General features: G+C 43.4%; 1 protein-coding gene across 1 annotated transcript in view; it reads left to right on the forward strand.

Annotated features, from left to right (window-relative positions):
* The window catches only part of grid2 (glutamate receptor, ionotropic, delta 2), a 355,133-nt gene that overhangs the window by 201,207 nt on the left and 135,504 nt on the right, over positions 1-18,422 (forward strand). The window lies entirely within an intron of this gene.

Below are 18,422 nucleotides of genomic sequence, written 5' to 3' on the forward strand. Positions count from 1 at the left end.
TTTTTCCCCGAGCTAGCTCCTTCAAAAAGAACAGATTATTTTAAATCAATGCGGGAGAATTTAAAGGCTTGTTGGTCTTTTTTTAATCCATTTGAATGAACAATCTTCTCTGGATTGATCTGTCAGACGGCAAAACCGATAGCCAGCAGCTTCGCATAATGGATGGATTGATAGAGCTGTGTTAAGATACTGTGGAGAAGAGTGCAGTGCTGGACTGATTTACATTTTGAAAGGTAATGTTTGTTCTCTATAGCTTCCCTTACAGCATGTCAATCAATATTTTGAGGAATCTATTAAAGGGGCCAAAAATCCAAACGGTTAGCAGGGATTTATTTTGAGGGAAAGTGGACTACCTGTTGTAGTATATAGCAAGAGACTTGGCTATGTATGATATTGACTCTGTACTGGTACCCCCTGTATATAGCCTCCACATTGACTCTGTACTGGTACCCCCTGTATATAGCCTCCACATTGACTCTGTACTGGTACCCCCTGTATATAGCCTCCACATTAACTCTGTACTGGTACCCCCTGTATATAGCCTCCACATTGACTCTGTACTGGTACCTCCTGTATATAGCCTCCACATTGACTCTGTACTGGTACCTCCTGTATATAGCCTCCACATTAACTCTGCACTGGTATCTCCTGTATATAGCCTCCACATTAACTCTGTACTGGTACCTCCTGTATACAGCCTCCACATTAACTCTGTACTGGTACCTCCTGTATATAGCCTCCACATTGACTCTGTACTGGTACCCCTGTATATAGCCTCCACATTGACTCTGTACTGGTACCCCCTGTATATAGCCTCCAAATTGACTCTGTACTGGTACCTCCTGTATACAGCCTCCACATTGACTCTGTACTGGTACCCCCTGTATATAGCCTCCACATTGACTCTGTACTGGTACCTCCTGTGGGCTCCCTGCCTGTGTCATTAAACCCCTACAACTCATCCAGAACGCCGCAGCCCGTCTGGTGTTCAACCTTCCCAAGTTCTCTCACGTCACCCCGCTCCTCCGCTCCCTCCACTGGCTTCCAGTTGAAGCTCGCATCCGCTACAAGACCATGGTGCTTGCCTACGGAGCTGTGAGGGGAACGGCACCTCAGTACCTCCAGGCTCTGATCAGGCCCCACACCCAAACAAGGGCACTGCGTTCATCCACCTCTGGCCTGCTCGCCTCCCTACCACTGAGGAAGTACAGTTCCCGCTCAGCCCAGTCAAAACTGTTCGCTGCTCTGGCCCCCCAATGGTGGAACAAACTCCCTCACGACGCCAGGACAGCGGAGTCAATCACCACCTTCCGGAGACACCTGAAACCCCACCTCTTCAAGGAATACCTAGGATAGGATAAAGTAATCCTTCTCACCCCTCCCCCCCCCTTAAAAGATTTAGATGCACTATTGTAAAGTGGCTGTTCCACTGGATGTCATAAGGTGAACGCACCAATTTGTAAGTCGCTCTGGATAAGAGCGTCTGCTAAATGACTTAAATGTAAAAATGTAAATGATATTAGCACTACAGCACCTGCAGGCACACTATGAATAATAGAAGGCAAAAAGGGAACAAGACTCAAAGCAAAGTTCAAAGTTCCATAAATAAGCTCTGTTAAATTCAAACAGACTCTCACACACATACTGTACACGGACGCATACACACACACACATTAACACTCACACACACCCTTTCAGTATACGTATTTTACTTCATGGAAATGTTATTATGGGGAAAAACTCATCGGACACAAGTGGAATGCATTTGCAACATGATGTAAAAAAGTGGTGGAGACGGCTGGGTCTGAGAGGGAGAGGATGAACCGACTGGAGAGAGTGAAGGGGACTAGTAGCAACATGTGTTTAGTGTCTTCAGAAAGTATTCACACACCTTGATTTTTTCCCCACATTTTGTTGTCACAGCTTGACTTTAAAAAATGATTTAAATTGAGTTGTCATTCACTGGCCTATACATAAAACGCTATAATGTCAAAGTGTAATCATGTTTTTCGAAATTGTTACAAGTGAATTAAAAATGAAAAGCTGAAATGTCTTGCGTTAGTAAGTATTCAATCTCTTTGTTAGGGCAAGTTTAAATAAGTTCAGGAGTAAAAATGTACATAAAAAAGTCACATAATTAGTTGCAGGGACTGTTGTATGGAGTCTGTGTGCAATAATAGGGTTTATGATGATTTTTGAATGACTACTTCATCTCTGTACAGTACCACACACATGCAATTATGTGTAAGGTGACTCAATCGAGCAGTGAATTTCAAACAACAATTCAACCAAAGACCAGGGAGGTTTTCCAATGCCTCGCAAAGAAGGGCACCTATTGGTAGATGGGTCAAATAAAAAATCGAACATTGAATATCCCTTTGAGCATGGTGAAGTTATTAATTACACTTTGGATGGTCTATCAATACACCAAGTCAATCAATACACCAAGCCACAATCAAGTACCCCTGACTGCAGTGTGCAGTTCGGGGCTGGGCTCAATGTGGGCGGAGTCAAACGTTTGACTCCGCCCATGTTTGACCCCGCCCACCGATGTTTGACAGTCACACACTGAATACAAACACACACGTTTGTGTAAGGCACACGTTGAATACAAACGTATTTCATTTTTTAAGAATGTAAGAAATATTATATAAAGTGATACCAGCACATGTGTTGTAGCACTTTTTGCTTCATGCTACATTTGAGACAAGATACTGATATTGTTGCAGTGAACAACAGACTTGTTATGTATGTCATGTACTGTTAAAATTGTGTTGATAAATGTTATAACTTTGTAATTAGATTATTTCATTGAGCATATATATATACAGTTACTACCTATCCTGATTTATAATGCTATTTTACTTTCCTCATGAGAATGGAGACAGACTATACCATATAGACATACTGACAAGGGTGAATGTGCTTTGTACACTAAGTTATACCAGCTCCAGTAAAGATATCAGATACTCGGGTGACTTCTACATCATCTTTACTGAACAACATAACACAATTAACAGTTGAAACAACAATTGAAAACAACCCAACAGAGAAAAACAAGGTTTTGACCACTCCTCAAAAATGGCTTCACTCCTGCTCATCAAAAGAGGTAGACAGTCATTTTCTTGTTGTCAACTGCCCCCACATAGAACATCTCATAATCTCTCTGTAACTGGAACGAGAACATAAATGGTTCCTTGAGGATAATATGTTCCTCTTCATCCAGGCCATCATACAACCGTAGTTCTTTAAGGGTTGTAATGCGGTCTTCCCCGTCCATACCAATTACACCTGGGAGGGAAACGGTGCCTTTAAATGTTTGGCGTTCGCACCACCTTGCTGCCTCTAGTGTGTCCCTTAGAAGAACATCTGCTTCCTTGAAGAAAAAGGAAGAATAAATATTAAGAATAGTACCTCATTGGGTGATAAAGACAAATTTTACACCCCACTTTCACAATACCACCATGCAGACAAAAGCCACTATTACTAAAGGGGTTTTCAGAATTATCTAAAGCTACTCAACAAGTCATATGAACTATTATATCGTGCCATGCATCAAGCCTTCAGCATTACACACAGTACACTACATACCCAGTTCACAGCTCCCAGTTCGACCGTGCATTTTGTTGTCAGTATCGTCTAGAAAGAAAACAGATTGTGGTCATTAAGTAATGTAAGGGAACCTCTAGGGATGTGTGTACAAGAATGCACCTTACTTTAGCTAATAGTCTATACAGTACCTGATGCTGCAGAGCTGGATGCTGATGTGACATGCTGGGGGGGATGCGTCTTCTACATCATCCTGAAATATTTTGGAGAGGGGGGTTTGAGTCTTTTAACATTGGTTTAAGACTATACCACTCATCATATGAGAAGGAGGGGGGGTTTAAGACTATACCACTCATCATATGAGAAGGAGGGGGGTTTAAGACTATACCACTCATCATATGAGAAGGAGGGAGGGGGGGGGGTTTAAGACTATACCACTCATCATATGAGAAGGAGGGGGGGGGGGTTAAGACTATACCACTCATCATATGACACCTCTTTTGTTTTGTTTTCGCTGCATTTTTCGATCTTTCTTCTTCAGACCTTAGTGAGTGAATGACATATGAAAATATTTTCAGGTCAGTCTGGCTACAGCGAAACAAGGATGCAAATTAAATGTTTTTATAATGTTTAAGACCTCTGCAGGAGAACTAGGCACCACCATCGCCTAATGTCCTGCATGTTTTCCTTTGAAAAAGAAAATCACACAATCGGATGGGTATCCCCCAAAAAATTATATCAACTAGTAATGAGAATTTCATAATTTATACATACCTCAGTGAAATCACACTGTGCTTCCATTGCAGTGCACAGAGCGTTGTCATGACGTTGCCCTGTTGGTGAGATTTATGACCCCCTGTAAGGCGTCTAGGTGTAGCAGGTAAGGCGGAGTCAGGCGCAGGACACAGAGATGAGTAATAGGACACAGAGATGAGTCAGGCGCAGGACACAGGTAAGAGTAACAAACACTGATTTACTCAATTCAAAACGTAACAAAATCTCGTTCCAAACAAGGACAAAACAGGACTCAAAATATAACACACCGGAATACACGAAAGACAATCACGCACAAAACAGAAAGGGAAACCAGAGGGTTAAATAAGGAACATAATTATGAGATGGGAACCAGGTGTGTAAACAGACAAAACAAAATGAAACATGGATCGGTGGCGGCTAGAAAGCCAGTGACGTCGAGGGAACAAGGTGAGGGAACAACTACGGTGGAAGTCGTGACACTCTATGATAGCATAAACCAAGTTTATTAACCCCAAAGGGTCAAACAGCAGAACAGACAAATACCTATTCACACAAGCTCTGATATTTAACCCTTTCTCCTATGCTGAGTCTCCTCCTTCACATCGGAACAGCCAATGCATCTCTGTTGCTAGACAGAACCTTAGTGATATCTGTTCTTCCTCACTTCACCTGACCTGACCTCTGCCCCAAAGTGTTCACTCCTCCCCAACTCACGATTGTCATGGTGACTGGTACCAGACTGTGTCTCTTCTCCTCCCATAGGATCCCTGATGGCTAACAATAACATATCCTGACACAATGTAAGCATTATATATCACCCTCCAGAACCCAACACAAGCGTACCCATAACATGATGCAGCCACCACTATGCTTGGAAATATGGAGAGTGGTACTCAGTAATGTGTTAATATTGGATTTGCCCCAAACATAACACTTTGTATTCAGGACATGAAGTTAATTGCTTTTCCACATTTCTTGCATTATTACCTTAATGGCAATTTTTTTATGAAAATGGCGCCGGAAGAAATGGCAGCAGTTTTACGGGCGCCCAAACAATTGTGCTATAATGTGTTTTTTTTTCCTTTATGTGTAACTTATTTTGTACATAATGTTTCTGCAACCGTATCTTACGGCAAAAAATAGCTTCTGGATATCAGGACAGTGATCACTCACCTCGGATTAGACAAACATATTTTCTACAACAAGGAGGACACACAGGACATTCTCCAAACACCCGACAGGGCCGACATCCCTGTTATTTGCAAGAGGAAAAGACGCAGGTACAGAAGACAAAGAGCCGGATGCCTCGTCAGGACCCGGAGAAGGCGAGTGAGAAAGCTGCCGTTACCGTCAATACTACTCGCCAACGTGCAATCATTGGACAATAAATTAGACGAGGTACGATCACTAATATCCTACCAACGGGACATCAAAAACTGTAATATCCTATGTTTCACAGAATCGTGGCTGAATGACGACATGGATATATTCGGCTTGTCACCAAAAGCACTCACAAACTTTTACAGATGCACAATCGAGAGCATCCTGTCGGGCTGTATCACTGCCTGGTACGGAAACTGCTCCGCCCACAACCGTAAGGCTCTCCAGAGGGTAGTGAGGTCTGCACAACGCATCACCGGGGGCAAACTACCTGCCCTCCAGGACACCTACACAACCCGATGTCACAGGAAGGCCATAAAGATCATCAAGGACAAGAACCACCCGAGCCACTGCCTGTACACCCCACTATCATCCAGAAGGCGAGGTCAGTACAGGTGCATCAAAGCAGGGACCGAGAGACTGAAAAACAGCTTCTATCTCAAAGCCATCCGACAAACAGCCACCACTAACATTGAGTGGCTGCTGCCATACATGTAAAAAATGTATCACTAGCCACTTTAAACAATGCCACTTAATATAATGTTTACATACCCTACATTACTCATCTCATATGTATATACTGTACTCGATACCATCTACTGCATTTTGCCTATGCCGTTCTGTATCACCACTCATTCATATATATTTATGCACATATTCTTCATCCCTTTACACTTGTGTGTATAAGGTAGCTGTTGTGAAATTGTTAGGTTAGATTACTCATTGGTTATTACTGCATTATCGGAACTAGAAGCACAAGTATTTCGCTACACTCGCATTAAGTTCTGCTAACCATGTGTATGTGACAAATACAATTTGATTTGATGATTTGATTTAGCGGGATATACGCTGCACCAGCAAGATAGAACAGCGGGGGGGAGGGGGGGGGGCTGTGTATATTTGTAAACAACAGCTGGTGCACGAAATCTAAGGAAGTCTCTAGATTTTGCTCGCCTGAAGTAGAGTATATTGTGATAAATTGCAGGCCACACTACTTGCCTAGAGAGTTTTCAGCTATACTTTTCGTGGCTGTTTATTTACCACCACAGACAGATGCTGGCAGTAGGACCGCACTCAGTCAGCTGTATAAGGAAATAAGCAAACCGTAAACCACTTACCCAGAGGTGGCGCTCCTAGTGGCCAGAGACTTTAATGCAGGGAAACTTAAATCAGTTCTACCAAATCTCTATCAACATGTTAAATGTGCAACCAGAGTGAAACAAATTCTAGATCACCTTTACTCCATACACAGGGACACGTACAAAGCTCTCCCTCGCCCTCCATTTGGTAAATCCGACCACAACTCTATCCTCCTGATTCCTGCTTATAAGCAAAAATTAAAGCAGGAAGCACCAGTGACTCAGTCTGTAAAAGAGTGGTCAGCTGAAGCAGATGCTAAACTACAGGACTGTTTTGCTATCACAGACTGGAACATGTTCCGGGAATCTTCCAATGGCATTGAGGAGTACACCACATCAGTCACTGGCTTTATCAATAAGTGCATCGAGGACGTTGTCCCCACAGTGGCTGTACGTACATACCCCAACCAGAAGCCATGGATTACAGGCAACATTGCCGCTTTCAAGGTGCGGGACTCTAACCTGGAAGCTAACAAGAAATCCTGCTATGCCCTGCGACTAACCATCAAACAGGCAATGCGTCAATACAGGGCTAAGATTGAATCATACTACACCGGCTCCGACGCTCGTCGTATGTGGCAGGGCTTGTAAACTACTACAGACTACAAAGGGAAGCACAGCCGCGAGCTGCCCAGTGACACGAGCCTACCAGACGAGCTAAATCGCTTCAATGCTTGCTTTGAGGCAAGCAACACTGAGTTATGCATGAGAGCATCAGCTGTTCCGGACGACTGCTTGATCACGCTCTCCGTAGCCTACGTGAGTAAGACCTTTAAACAGGTCAACATACACAAGGCTGCGGGGCCAGACGGATTACCAGGACTTGTGCTCCGGGCATGTGCTGAACAACTGGCAGGTGTCTTCACTTACATTTTCAACATGTCCCTGATTGAGTCTGTAATACCAACATGTTTCATGCAGACCACCATAGTCCCTGTGCCTAAGAACACAAAGGCAACCTGCCTAAATTACTACATACCCGTAGCACTCACGTCCGTAGCCATGAAGTGCTTTGAAAGGTTGGTAATGGCTCACATCAACACCATTATCCCAGAAACCCTAGACCGACTCCAATTTGCATACCGCCCATACAGATACACAGATGATGCAATCTCTATTGCACTCCACACTGCCCTTTCCCATCTGGACAAAATGAACTCTTACGTGAGGATGCTGTTCATTGACTACAGCTCAGTGTTCAACACCATAGTACCCTCAAAGCTCATCACTAAGCTGAGAATCCTGGGACTAAAAACCTCCCTCTGCAACTGGATCCTGGACTTCCTGACAGGCCGCCCCCAGGTGGTGAGGGTAGGTAGCAACACATCTGCCACGCTGATCCGCAACACTGGAGCACCCCAGGGGTGCGTGCTCAGTCCCCTCCTGTACTCCCTGTTCTCCCACGACTGCATGGCCAGGCACGACTCCAACACCATTATTAAGTTTGCAGACGACACAACAGTGGTAGGCCTGATCACCGACAACTATGAGACAGCCTATAGGGAGGAGGTCAGAGACCTGGCCTGGTAGTTCCAGAATAACAACCTCTCCCTCAACGTAACCAAGACTAAGGAGAAGGAGGACCGAGGACCTACAGGAAAAGGAGGACCGAGCACGCCCCCATTCTCATCGACGGGGCTGTGGTGGAGCAGGTTGAGAGCTTCAAGTTCCTTGGTGTCCACATCACCAACAAACTAACATGTTCCAAGCACACCAAGACAGTCATGAAGAGGGCACGATAAAACCTATTCCCCCTCTAGAGACTGGGTTCTCAGATCCTTAAAAGGTTCTACAGCTGCAACATCAAGTTGCATCACTGCCTTATATGGCAACTGCTTGGTCTCCGACCGCAAGGCACTACAGAGGGTAGTGTGAACGGCACAGTACATCACTAGGGTCAAGCTTCCTGCCATCCAGGACCTCGACCAGGTGGTGTCAGAGGAAGGCCCTAAAAATTGTTAAAGACCCTAGCCACCCCAGTCATAGACTGTTTTCTCTACTCCAGCATGGCAAGCGGTACCGGAGTTCCAAGTCTAGGACAAAAAGGCTTCTCAACAGTTTTTACCCCCAAGCCATAAGACTCCTGAACAGGTAATCAATTGGCTACCCGGACTATTTGCATTGTGTGCCCCCCCAACCCCTCTTTTACGGTGCTGCTACTCTCTGTTTATCATATATGCAAAGTCACTTTAACTATACATTCATGTACGTACTACCTCACCTAATACCTTTTTTGCACAATTGGTTAGAGCCTGTAATTAAGCATTTCGCTGTAAGATCTACACCTGTTGTATTCAGCGCACGTGACAAATGAAATTTGATTTGATTATTCTGTTCAGGCTTCCTTCTTTTCACTCTGTCAGTTATGATAGTTTTGTGGAGTAACTACAATGTTGTTGATCCATCCTCAGTTCTCTCCTATCACAGCCATTAAACTCTGTAACTGTTTTAATGTCACCATTGGCCTAATGTTGAAATCCCTGAGCGGTTTCCATCCTCTTCAGCAACTGAGTTAGGAAGGACTAGTGTAGCTTTGTAATGACTGCATGTATTTATACACCATTCAAAGTGTAATTAATAACATGCTCAAAGGGATATTCAATGTCTGCTTTTTTTTTTACCCATCTACTAATAGCTGCCCTTCTTTGTGACGCATTGGAAAACCTCCCTGGTCTATGTGGTTGAATCTTTGTTTGAAGTTCACTGCCCGCCTGAGGGACCTTACTGATAATTGTATGTTTGGGGTACAGAGATGAGGTAGCCATACAAAAATCATCTTCAACACTATTATTGCACACAGAGTTTGTCCATGCGACTTATTATGTGACTTTTTAAGCAACATTTTTAATCCTGAACATATTTAGACTTCCCATAACAAAGGAGTTGAATACTTATTGACTCAAGACATTTAAATGTTTTATTCATTTGTAAAAATTTCTAAAGACACGATTCCACTTTGACATTATGGGGGATTGTGTTTGGACTAGCGAAGTATTCAGACCCTTTACTCAGTATTTTGTTAAAGCACATGTTGGCAGCCACAAGTCTTCTTGGGTATGACGCTACAAGCTTGGCACACCTTTATTTGGGGAGTTTCTCACATTCTTCTTTGCACATCCTCTCAAGCCCTGTCAGGTTGGATGGGGAGCATTGCTGCACAGCTATTTTCAGGTCTCTCCAGAGATGTTCGATCGGGTTCAAGTCAAGTCCAGGCCACTCAAGGACATTCAGAGCTGTGTGCTTAGGGTCGTTGTCCTGTTGGAAAGTGATCCTTCGCCCCATTCTGAGATCTGACTCTACTTTGCTCCGTTCATCTTTCCATCAATCCTGACAAGTCTCCCAGTCCCTGCTGCTGAAATCATTCCCACAGCATGATGCTGCTACCACCATGCCTTATCATAGAAATGGTGCCAGGTTTCCTCCAGATGTGACGCTTGGCATTCAGGCCAAATAGTTCAATCTTGGTTTCATGAGACCAGATTATCTTGTATGTCATGGTCTGAGAGTCCTTTAGGTGCCTTTTGGCAAACTACAAACAGTCTGTCATGTGCCTTTTACTGAGGAGTGGCTTCTGTCTGGCCGCTGTACCTGGCCGCTGTAAGGCCTGATTGGTGGAGTGCTGCAGAGGTGGTTGTCCTTCTGGAAGGTTCTCCCATCTACACAGAGGAAATCTGGAGCTATTTTATTTTACCTTTATTTAACTAGGCAAGTCAGTTAAGAACAAATTCTTATTTTCAATGACGGCCTAGGAACAGTGGGTTATCTGCCTGTTCAGGGGCAGAACGACAGATTTGTACCTTGTCAGCTCGGGGGTTTGAACTTGCAACCTTCCGGTTACTAGTCCAACGCTCTAACCACTAGGCTATGCTGCCGCCCTATGTCAGAGTGTCTATCGGGTTCTTGGCCACCTCACTGACCAAGGCCGTTCTCCCCCAATTGATCAGTTTGGCTGGGCGGCCAGCTCTAGGAATAGTCTTGGTGGTTCCAAACTTGGAGGCCACTGTGTTCTCAGGGACTTTCAATGCTGCAGAAATGTTTTGGTACCCTTCCCCGGATCTGTGCCTCAAGAAAATCCTGTCTCAGCGCTCTACGGGCAATTCTTTCGATCTCTTGGCTTGGTTTTTGTTCTGATATGCACTGTCAACTGTGGGACCTTATATAGACAGGTGTGTGCCTTTACAAATCATCTCTTTGTCATTATGGGGTATTGTGAGTAGACTGATGAGGAAAATGTTTTATTTAATCATTTTTAGAATAAGGCTGTAACGTGACAAAAAGGTGTCTGAATACTTACCGAATGCACTAAATGTGACATATATTACTTATACGCTTATATATGTGACACATGCAGTTTAATACTGAACAAAAATATAAACGCAACATGTAAAGTGGTTGTCCCATGTTTTTTCCAAACACAAAAAGCTTATTTCTCTCAAAGTTTGTGCACAGAAATTTGTTTATATCCCTGTTAGTGAGCATATGTACTTTGCCAAAATAATACATCCACCTGACAGGTGTGGCATATCAAGAAGCTGATTAAACAGCATGGTCATTACACAGGTGCACCTTGTGCTGGGGACAATAAAAAGCTACTCTAAAATGTGAGTATTGTCACACAACACACTGCCACAGATGTCTCACATTTTGAGCGAGCGAGCAATTGGCATGCTGACTGCAGCAATGTCCACCAGAGATGTTGCCAGAGAATTGAATGTTAATTTCTCTACCATAAGCCACCTCCAACATTGTTTAAGAGAATTTGGCAGTATGTCTTACCAGCCTCACAACTGCAAGCCACATATAACCACACCAGTCCAGAACATCCACATCAGGCTCGGGCTTCTTCCCCAGCAGGATGGTCTGAGACCAGCTACCATCACCTCAAGTTTCAGCATGATAATGCCCCATGTTGCAAGGATCAGTACACACATTCCTTAATCTTTAAATTGTTTAACTTGGGTGAAACATTTTGGGTAGCCTTCCACAAGCTTCCCACAATAAGTTGGGTGAACTTTGGCCCATTCCTCCTGACAGAGCTGGTGTAACTGAGTCAGGTTTGTAGACCTCCTTGCTCGCACATGCTTTTTCAGTTCTGCCCACAGATTGTCTATAGGATTGAGGTCAGGGCTTTGTAGTGGCCACTCCAATACCTTGACTTTGTTGTCCTTAAGCCATTTTGCCACAACTTTGGAAGTATGCTTGGGGTCCTTGTCCATTTGGAAGACCAAGCTTTAACTTCCTGACTGATGTCTTGAGATGTTGCTTCAATATATCCACATAATTTTCCTACCTCATGGAGCCATCTATTTTGTGAAGTACAGCAGTCCCTCCTGCAGCAAAGTACCCCCACAACATGATGCTGTGTACCTGTTGCCTCCAGCATCTTCACAACGTCCTTTGCTGTTGTTCTGGGATTGATTTGCACCAAAGTACGTTCATATCTAGGAGACAGAATGCGTCTCCTTCCTGAGCGGTATGACGGCTGCGTGGTCCCATGGTGTTTATACTTGCATACTATTGTTTGTGCAGATGAACGTGGTACCTTCAGGCGTTTGGAAATTGCTCCCAAGGATGAACCAGACTTGTGGAGGTCTACAATGTTTCTTTCTGAGGTCTTGGCTGATTTCTTTTGATTTTCCCATGATGTCAAGCAAAGAGGCACTGAGTTTGACGGTAGGCCTTGAAATACATCCACAGGTACACCTCCAATTGACTCAAATGATGTCAATTAGCCTATCAGAAGCTTCTAAAGCCATGACATCATTTTCTGAAATTGTGTAAGCTGTTTAAAGGCACAGTCAACCTATTGTATGTAAACTTCTGACCAACTGGAATTGTGATACAGTGAATTATAAGTGAAATAATCTGTCTGTAAACAATCGTTGGAGAAATTACTTGTGTCATTCACAAAGTAGATGTAAATCTAAAATTTGTTAACAAGACATTTGTGGAGTGGTTGAAAAATTAGTTTTAATGACTCCAACCTGGTGTATGTAAACTTCCGACTTCAACTGTATTTCAAAGTTCTCATTTATTCATTGAACAAAAATGTAAAGTTGAGCGGTGTCTATGATGTCAGTACTCTCATCCAGTGCCATTAAAAAAAGATCGAAGCCATCTGCTTTTTTCTTCAACTCTGAGATTAGCTCCTCACCTACAGTATCACTTCCACATGCATGGTGATGGTTCTGCGTGATAAGCAAATGTTCTTGAATTGGCTTTTACTCTCAGGACAAAGTATACCAGCAGTCTCCACCATACACTCTTTCACAAACTCACCTTCAGCAAAAGTCTTGCTATGCTTTGCAATTTTATGTGCCACTGCGTAGCTTGCCATAGTTACGGAGTCTTGAGTAGAACACAGTTTAGTAAACGTATTTTGTTGGGCTTTTAAGTTTGTGGCAAGTTTTGAGGCCTTCTTTGCCTTTTCCTGAGAGGACAGATTGCTAACAGTGGCTATTAGAGTGAAAAAATACCATGCTATTGTTTGAGGAGAGTGCATAACAACAAAACACTTTTATCACGGCAACTGGTTTGATAAATTCACCACTGAAGGTAAATAATTTACTTACATTCAGTAAATCTTGCTTTGATTTGTCATCCTGACACGGAACCCAAACCAGCTGCGCACGTGCACCACGCTATCATGCATAAATGTATTTTGTCCCTCTGGGGCGGCAGGGTAGCCTAGTGGTTAGAGCGTTGGACTAGTAACCAAAAGGTTGCAAGTTCAAATCCCCGAGCTGACAAGGTACAAATCTGTCGTTCTGCCCCTGCACAGGCAGTTAACCCACTTTGTTCTTAACTGACTTGCCTAGTAAAATAAAGGTTAAAAATAAATAAAAAAACACCAAATGCGATCACGACACACAGTTTAAAATAGAAAAACGAACTCTGAACCAATGACATTAATTTGGGGACAGGTCAAAAATAATTAAACATGTATGGCAAGTTAGCTTGCACTTGCTAGCTAATTTGTCCTATTTAGCTAGCTTGCTGCTGCTAGCTAATATGTCCTGGGATATAAACATTGTTGTTATTTTACCTGAAATGCACAAGGCCCTCTACTCCGCCAATTAATCCACACATAAAACGGCCAACCGAATCGTTTCTATTCATCTCTCCTCCTTCCAGGCTCTTTCATCTTTGAACTTATATGGTGATTGGCATCTAAACTTTCATAGTATTACCATGACTACCGGCAAAACAGTTCGTATTTCAATCACCCACGTGGGTATAACCAATGAGGAGATGGCACGTGGGTACCTGCTTCTATAAACTACTGAGGAGATTGGAGAGGCAGGACTTTCAGCAAGATCTGCGTCAGAAATAGGAATGAGTTCTATTTTAGCCCTTGGCATCGCAGACGCTCATTGGCGGGCGTAATAATTTAATAACATGTATTTCTACATTTATTTTGCGACGCTAGCGCACGCGATATATCCGGTCTGGTCAGCATGTGAGGGTCCCAGGGATAAAATGTGGCATAGTTTTGTTTGAAAAAATATATTTTTATGTTCAAATGAGGGAACTCAAATCAAATCAAATCTTATTGTCACATGCAAATAGTTAGCATGCTTGCTTGAAATATGACTATTGAGATTATATTCCTTAAAAACGGCAACAGCCCACACTGCCTTCTCTGGGTGCAAGTCCTGGTACAGGAGAAGGGAATCAGGGGTGTGGACGTAATGTGACAATAGTGTCCACCAGTCGTCCCAGGACGCGTCCCAGGACGCTAAGGAAACCCTGGTTGACAATGCGCCTCTCCTCTTTCTATTTAGCCCACGCTGCCATCTTTGCAGACCTTTCTTTTTTTGCTGTGGATGCTATGAACCACTCATGGAGGCTGGTGGTGGCTCCACGTGTCCACAAAATAAATGTAAAAACATTGGCAATCTACAAAGTACAGATGCAAAACTTACCGAAAGTTTTTGGTTGGTAGCGAACTGGTGAGGGAAAGGCCTGGATGGGCTGGTGAGCTGGCAAGGGTGGTATGAAAATGTATGCACTTACTACTTTAAGTAGCGCTGGATAAGAGTTAGCTAGCTCGCTCTTTTGTCCAAACCAGTTACTACTAATGCTAAGCAGCTAGCTAACAACAAGCATCAGATGGACACATCTGTTGAATACAAAGCGAGCTTGCCAGCTTGTTTGTAATAAAAACATTATTAACCACTTACCAGAGTCTTGCATCTCCTCCAGGAATTGCACAACTGTCCCAGACTGCAGTGTCTCACCATTCGGTACCGCTGACCTATGTCCCAATATAGAGTCACGGGTTTCTTACCATTTAATCCGCTTTCGAACACTCCCACTCCTGCCATTGTGCATCTTGGCATCTCTGTACTTGCTTTTAATTTTCTTAAGTTGATCTGTTTCTTGAATCGTAAGAGACCTAAATCACGCTACCACCACAACATCGGGTATCTTCCTACTACGTCACACGCCAGCCCCCAAAACCCGCTTTAAGTCGCCAGTGGCCTAGGTCTGGCATCAGTTTAAAGCAGGTCTGACACCGTCTCATCCTTGGTAATGGAAACAGAAAAGTCTGAGCTTTTTGGGTAAAACACTGGCGTGAATCCTATATGGGAACAACAGAGCCACAGAGGACCATTAAGTTAAAGTAACTGTCTCACTTTTAAAAGTTCATATTCCGTTCTCATCCTCAAATAATGTTTTTGACTCGTCTTATACCTGTATTTATGGCCAAAGCATGAATTTGAGAAAAATCCAACCCTGGCCAACAGCTCCGTCCCCCCCGCAGCTTCTTGCCCGAGCCTCCCCAGCTTCTCCTTCACCCAAATCCAGATATCAGATGTTCTGAAAGAGCTGCAAATCCTGGACCCGTACAAATCCGCTGGGCTAGACATTCTGGAACCTCTCTTTCTAAAACTATCCGCCGCCATTGTTTCAACCCCTATTACCAGTCTGTTAAACCTCTCTTTCGTATCGTCCGAGATCCCTAAAGAATGCAAAGCTGCCACGGTCATCCCCATCTTCAAAGGGGGTGCCACTCTAGACCCAAACTGTTATAGACCTATGTCCATCCTGCCCTGCCTCTCTAAAGTCTTCGAAAGCCAAGTTAATAAACAGATCACTGACCATTTCGAATCCCACCATACCTTCTCTGCTGAGCAATCCGATTTCCGAGCTGGTCACGGGTGCACCTCAGCCACGCTCAAGGTACTAAACGATATCATAACCGCCATCGATAAAAAACAGTACTGTGCAGCCGTCTTCATTGACCTGGCCAAGGCTTTCGACTCTGTCAATCACCGTATTCTTATCGGCAGACTCAATAGCCTTGGTTTCTCAAATGACTGCCTTGTCTGGTTCATCAACTACTTTGCAGACAGGGTTCAGTGTGTCAAATCGGAAGGTCTGTTGTCCGGACCTCTGGCAGTCTCTATGGGGGTACCACAGTGTTCAATTATCAGGCCAACTCTTTTCTCTGTATATATCAATGATGTCGCTCTTGCTGCGGGTGATTCCCTGATCCACCTCTACGCAGACGACACCATTCTGTATACATCTGGCCCTTCTTTGGACACTGTGTTAACTAACCTCCAAACGAGCTTCAATGCCATACAAAACTCCTTCCATGGCCTCCAACTGTTCTTAAACACTAGTCAACCTTTCGCTGCCCGCACCAGCCCGCCCGACTAGCATCACTACTCTGGACGGTTCTGACCTAGAATATGTGGACAACTACAAATACCTAGGTGTCTGGCTAGACTGTAAACTCCCCTTCCAGACTCATATTAAACATCTCCAATCCAAAATCAAATCTAGAATTGGCTTTCTATTTCGCAACAAAACCTCACGCCGCCAAACATACCCTCGTTAAAACTGACTATCCTACCGATCTTCAACTTCGGCGATGTCATCTACAAAATAGCTTCCAATACTCTACTCATCAAACTGGATGCCGTCTATCACAGTGCCATCCGTTTTGTTACCAAAGCCCCTTATACCACCCACCACTGCAACCTGTATGCTCTAGTTGGCTGGCCCTCGCTACATATTCGTCGCCAGACCCACTGACTCCATGTCAAGTCTATACTAGGTAAAGCTCCGCCTTATCTCAGCTCCCTGGTCACGATAACACCCACCCTTAGCACGCGCTCCAGCAGGTATATCTCACTGGTCATCCCCAACGCCAACACCTACTTTGGCTGCCTTTCCTTCCAGTTCTCTGCTGCCAGTGACTGGAAATAATTGCAAAAATCGCTGGAGATGTATATTTCCCTCACTAACTTTAAACATCAGCTATCTGAGCAGCTAAACGATCGCTGCAGCTGTTCATAGTCCATCTGTAAATAGCCCACCCAATCTACCTACCTCATCCCCATATTGTTTTTATTTACCTGTCTGCTCTTGTGCACACCAGTATCTCTACACATCATCATCTGCTCATTTATCACTTCAGTGTTAATCTGCTAAATTTTACTTCACTACTATGGCCTATTTATTGCCTACCTCCTCACGCCATTTACACCCACTGTATGTTGTGTAATTTACTGTACACTTGTTTCTTCCATGTGTAACTCTGTGTTGTTGTTTGTGTCGCACTGCTTTGCTTTATCTTGGCCAGGTTGCAGTTGTAAATGAGAACTTGTTCTCAACTAGCTTACCTGGTTAAATAAAGGTGGGGAAAAAACTCAATCAGACAGTCTGAAAAATGCTTGCAATTTCCTCATAGAGAATGATGTCATCCTGCCTCATTGTTAATTTGGCCAATCAGCAACCTACACATTAATATTTTTAATGACCGGTATACGCTTACACCATTCTGTTGTTGGGGTACACCCACAAATGCTAATGGTCCTAATAAAAAGACTAAATACCCCATTCCAACACAGATAAGCTGCTTTTTAACACACTTAATTAAAATAAATTGGAAGGAAAAGTATTTCACTCATATTGGAATTAATTATAGGTCATATTTCATACCAATCTAGAAATACTGTACAGTTACTTTAACCTCTATGGGATGGGTGTCCCTAAACCGGGAAGGTTGCTGCTAACCTGTGCTAATATTACTTGAATTACGTTGTATACAACAGCCAACTTTCTGGGACATAGACATGTCTTATATGGGCAGAAAGCTTAAATTCTTGTTAATCTAACTGCAGTATCCAATTAACAGTAGCTATTACAGTGAAAAAATGCCATGCTATTGATTGAGGAGAGTGCACAACAACAAAACACTTTTTTCATTGGCAACTGGTTTGATACATTCACCTCTGAAGGTAAATAATGTACGTACTACTTACATTCAGTAATCTTTCTCTGATTTCTCATCCTGAGGGTTCCAGGGATAAAATGTAGCATAGTTTTGTTTGATAAAATCTATTTTCTTATGTTCAAATGTAGGAACTGGGGTCTACAGTTTGACCCCACTGCTATCTCTGGCTCCACACCCACCCCACCCGGCCATCTAGATGTGTAAAAGTTAGTGTATAAGCTAACATACCTGGCAGTGTGTAAACTTAAATGTTTTATTACCATAGCATTTTTGTATGTTCTTTATAGTTATGTACTTGAAAATGTATCAATTGACCAATTCAGCACATTTGAGCAAACTCCTGACAG

This window comes from Oncorhynchus nerka, linkage group LG13, assembly GCF_034236695.1.
Source record: "Oncorhynchus nerka isolate Pitt River linkage group LG13, Oner_Uvic_2.0, whole genome shotgun sequence".
NCBI classification, from domain to species: domain Eukaryota; kingdom Metazoa; phylum Chordata; class Actinopteri; order Salmoniformes; family Salmonidae; genus Oncorhynchus; species Oncorhynchus nerka.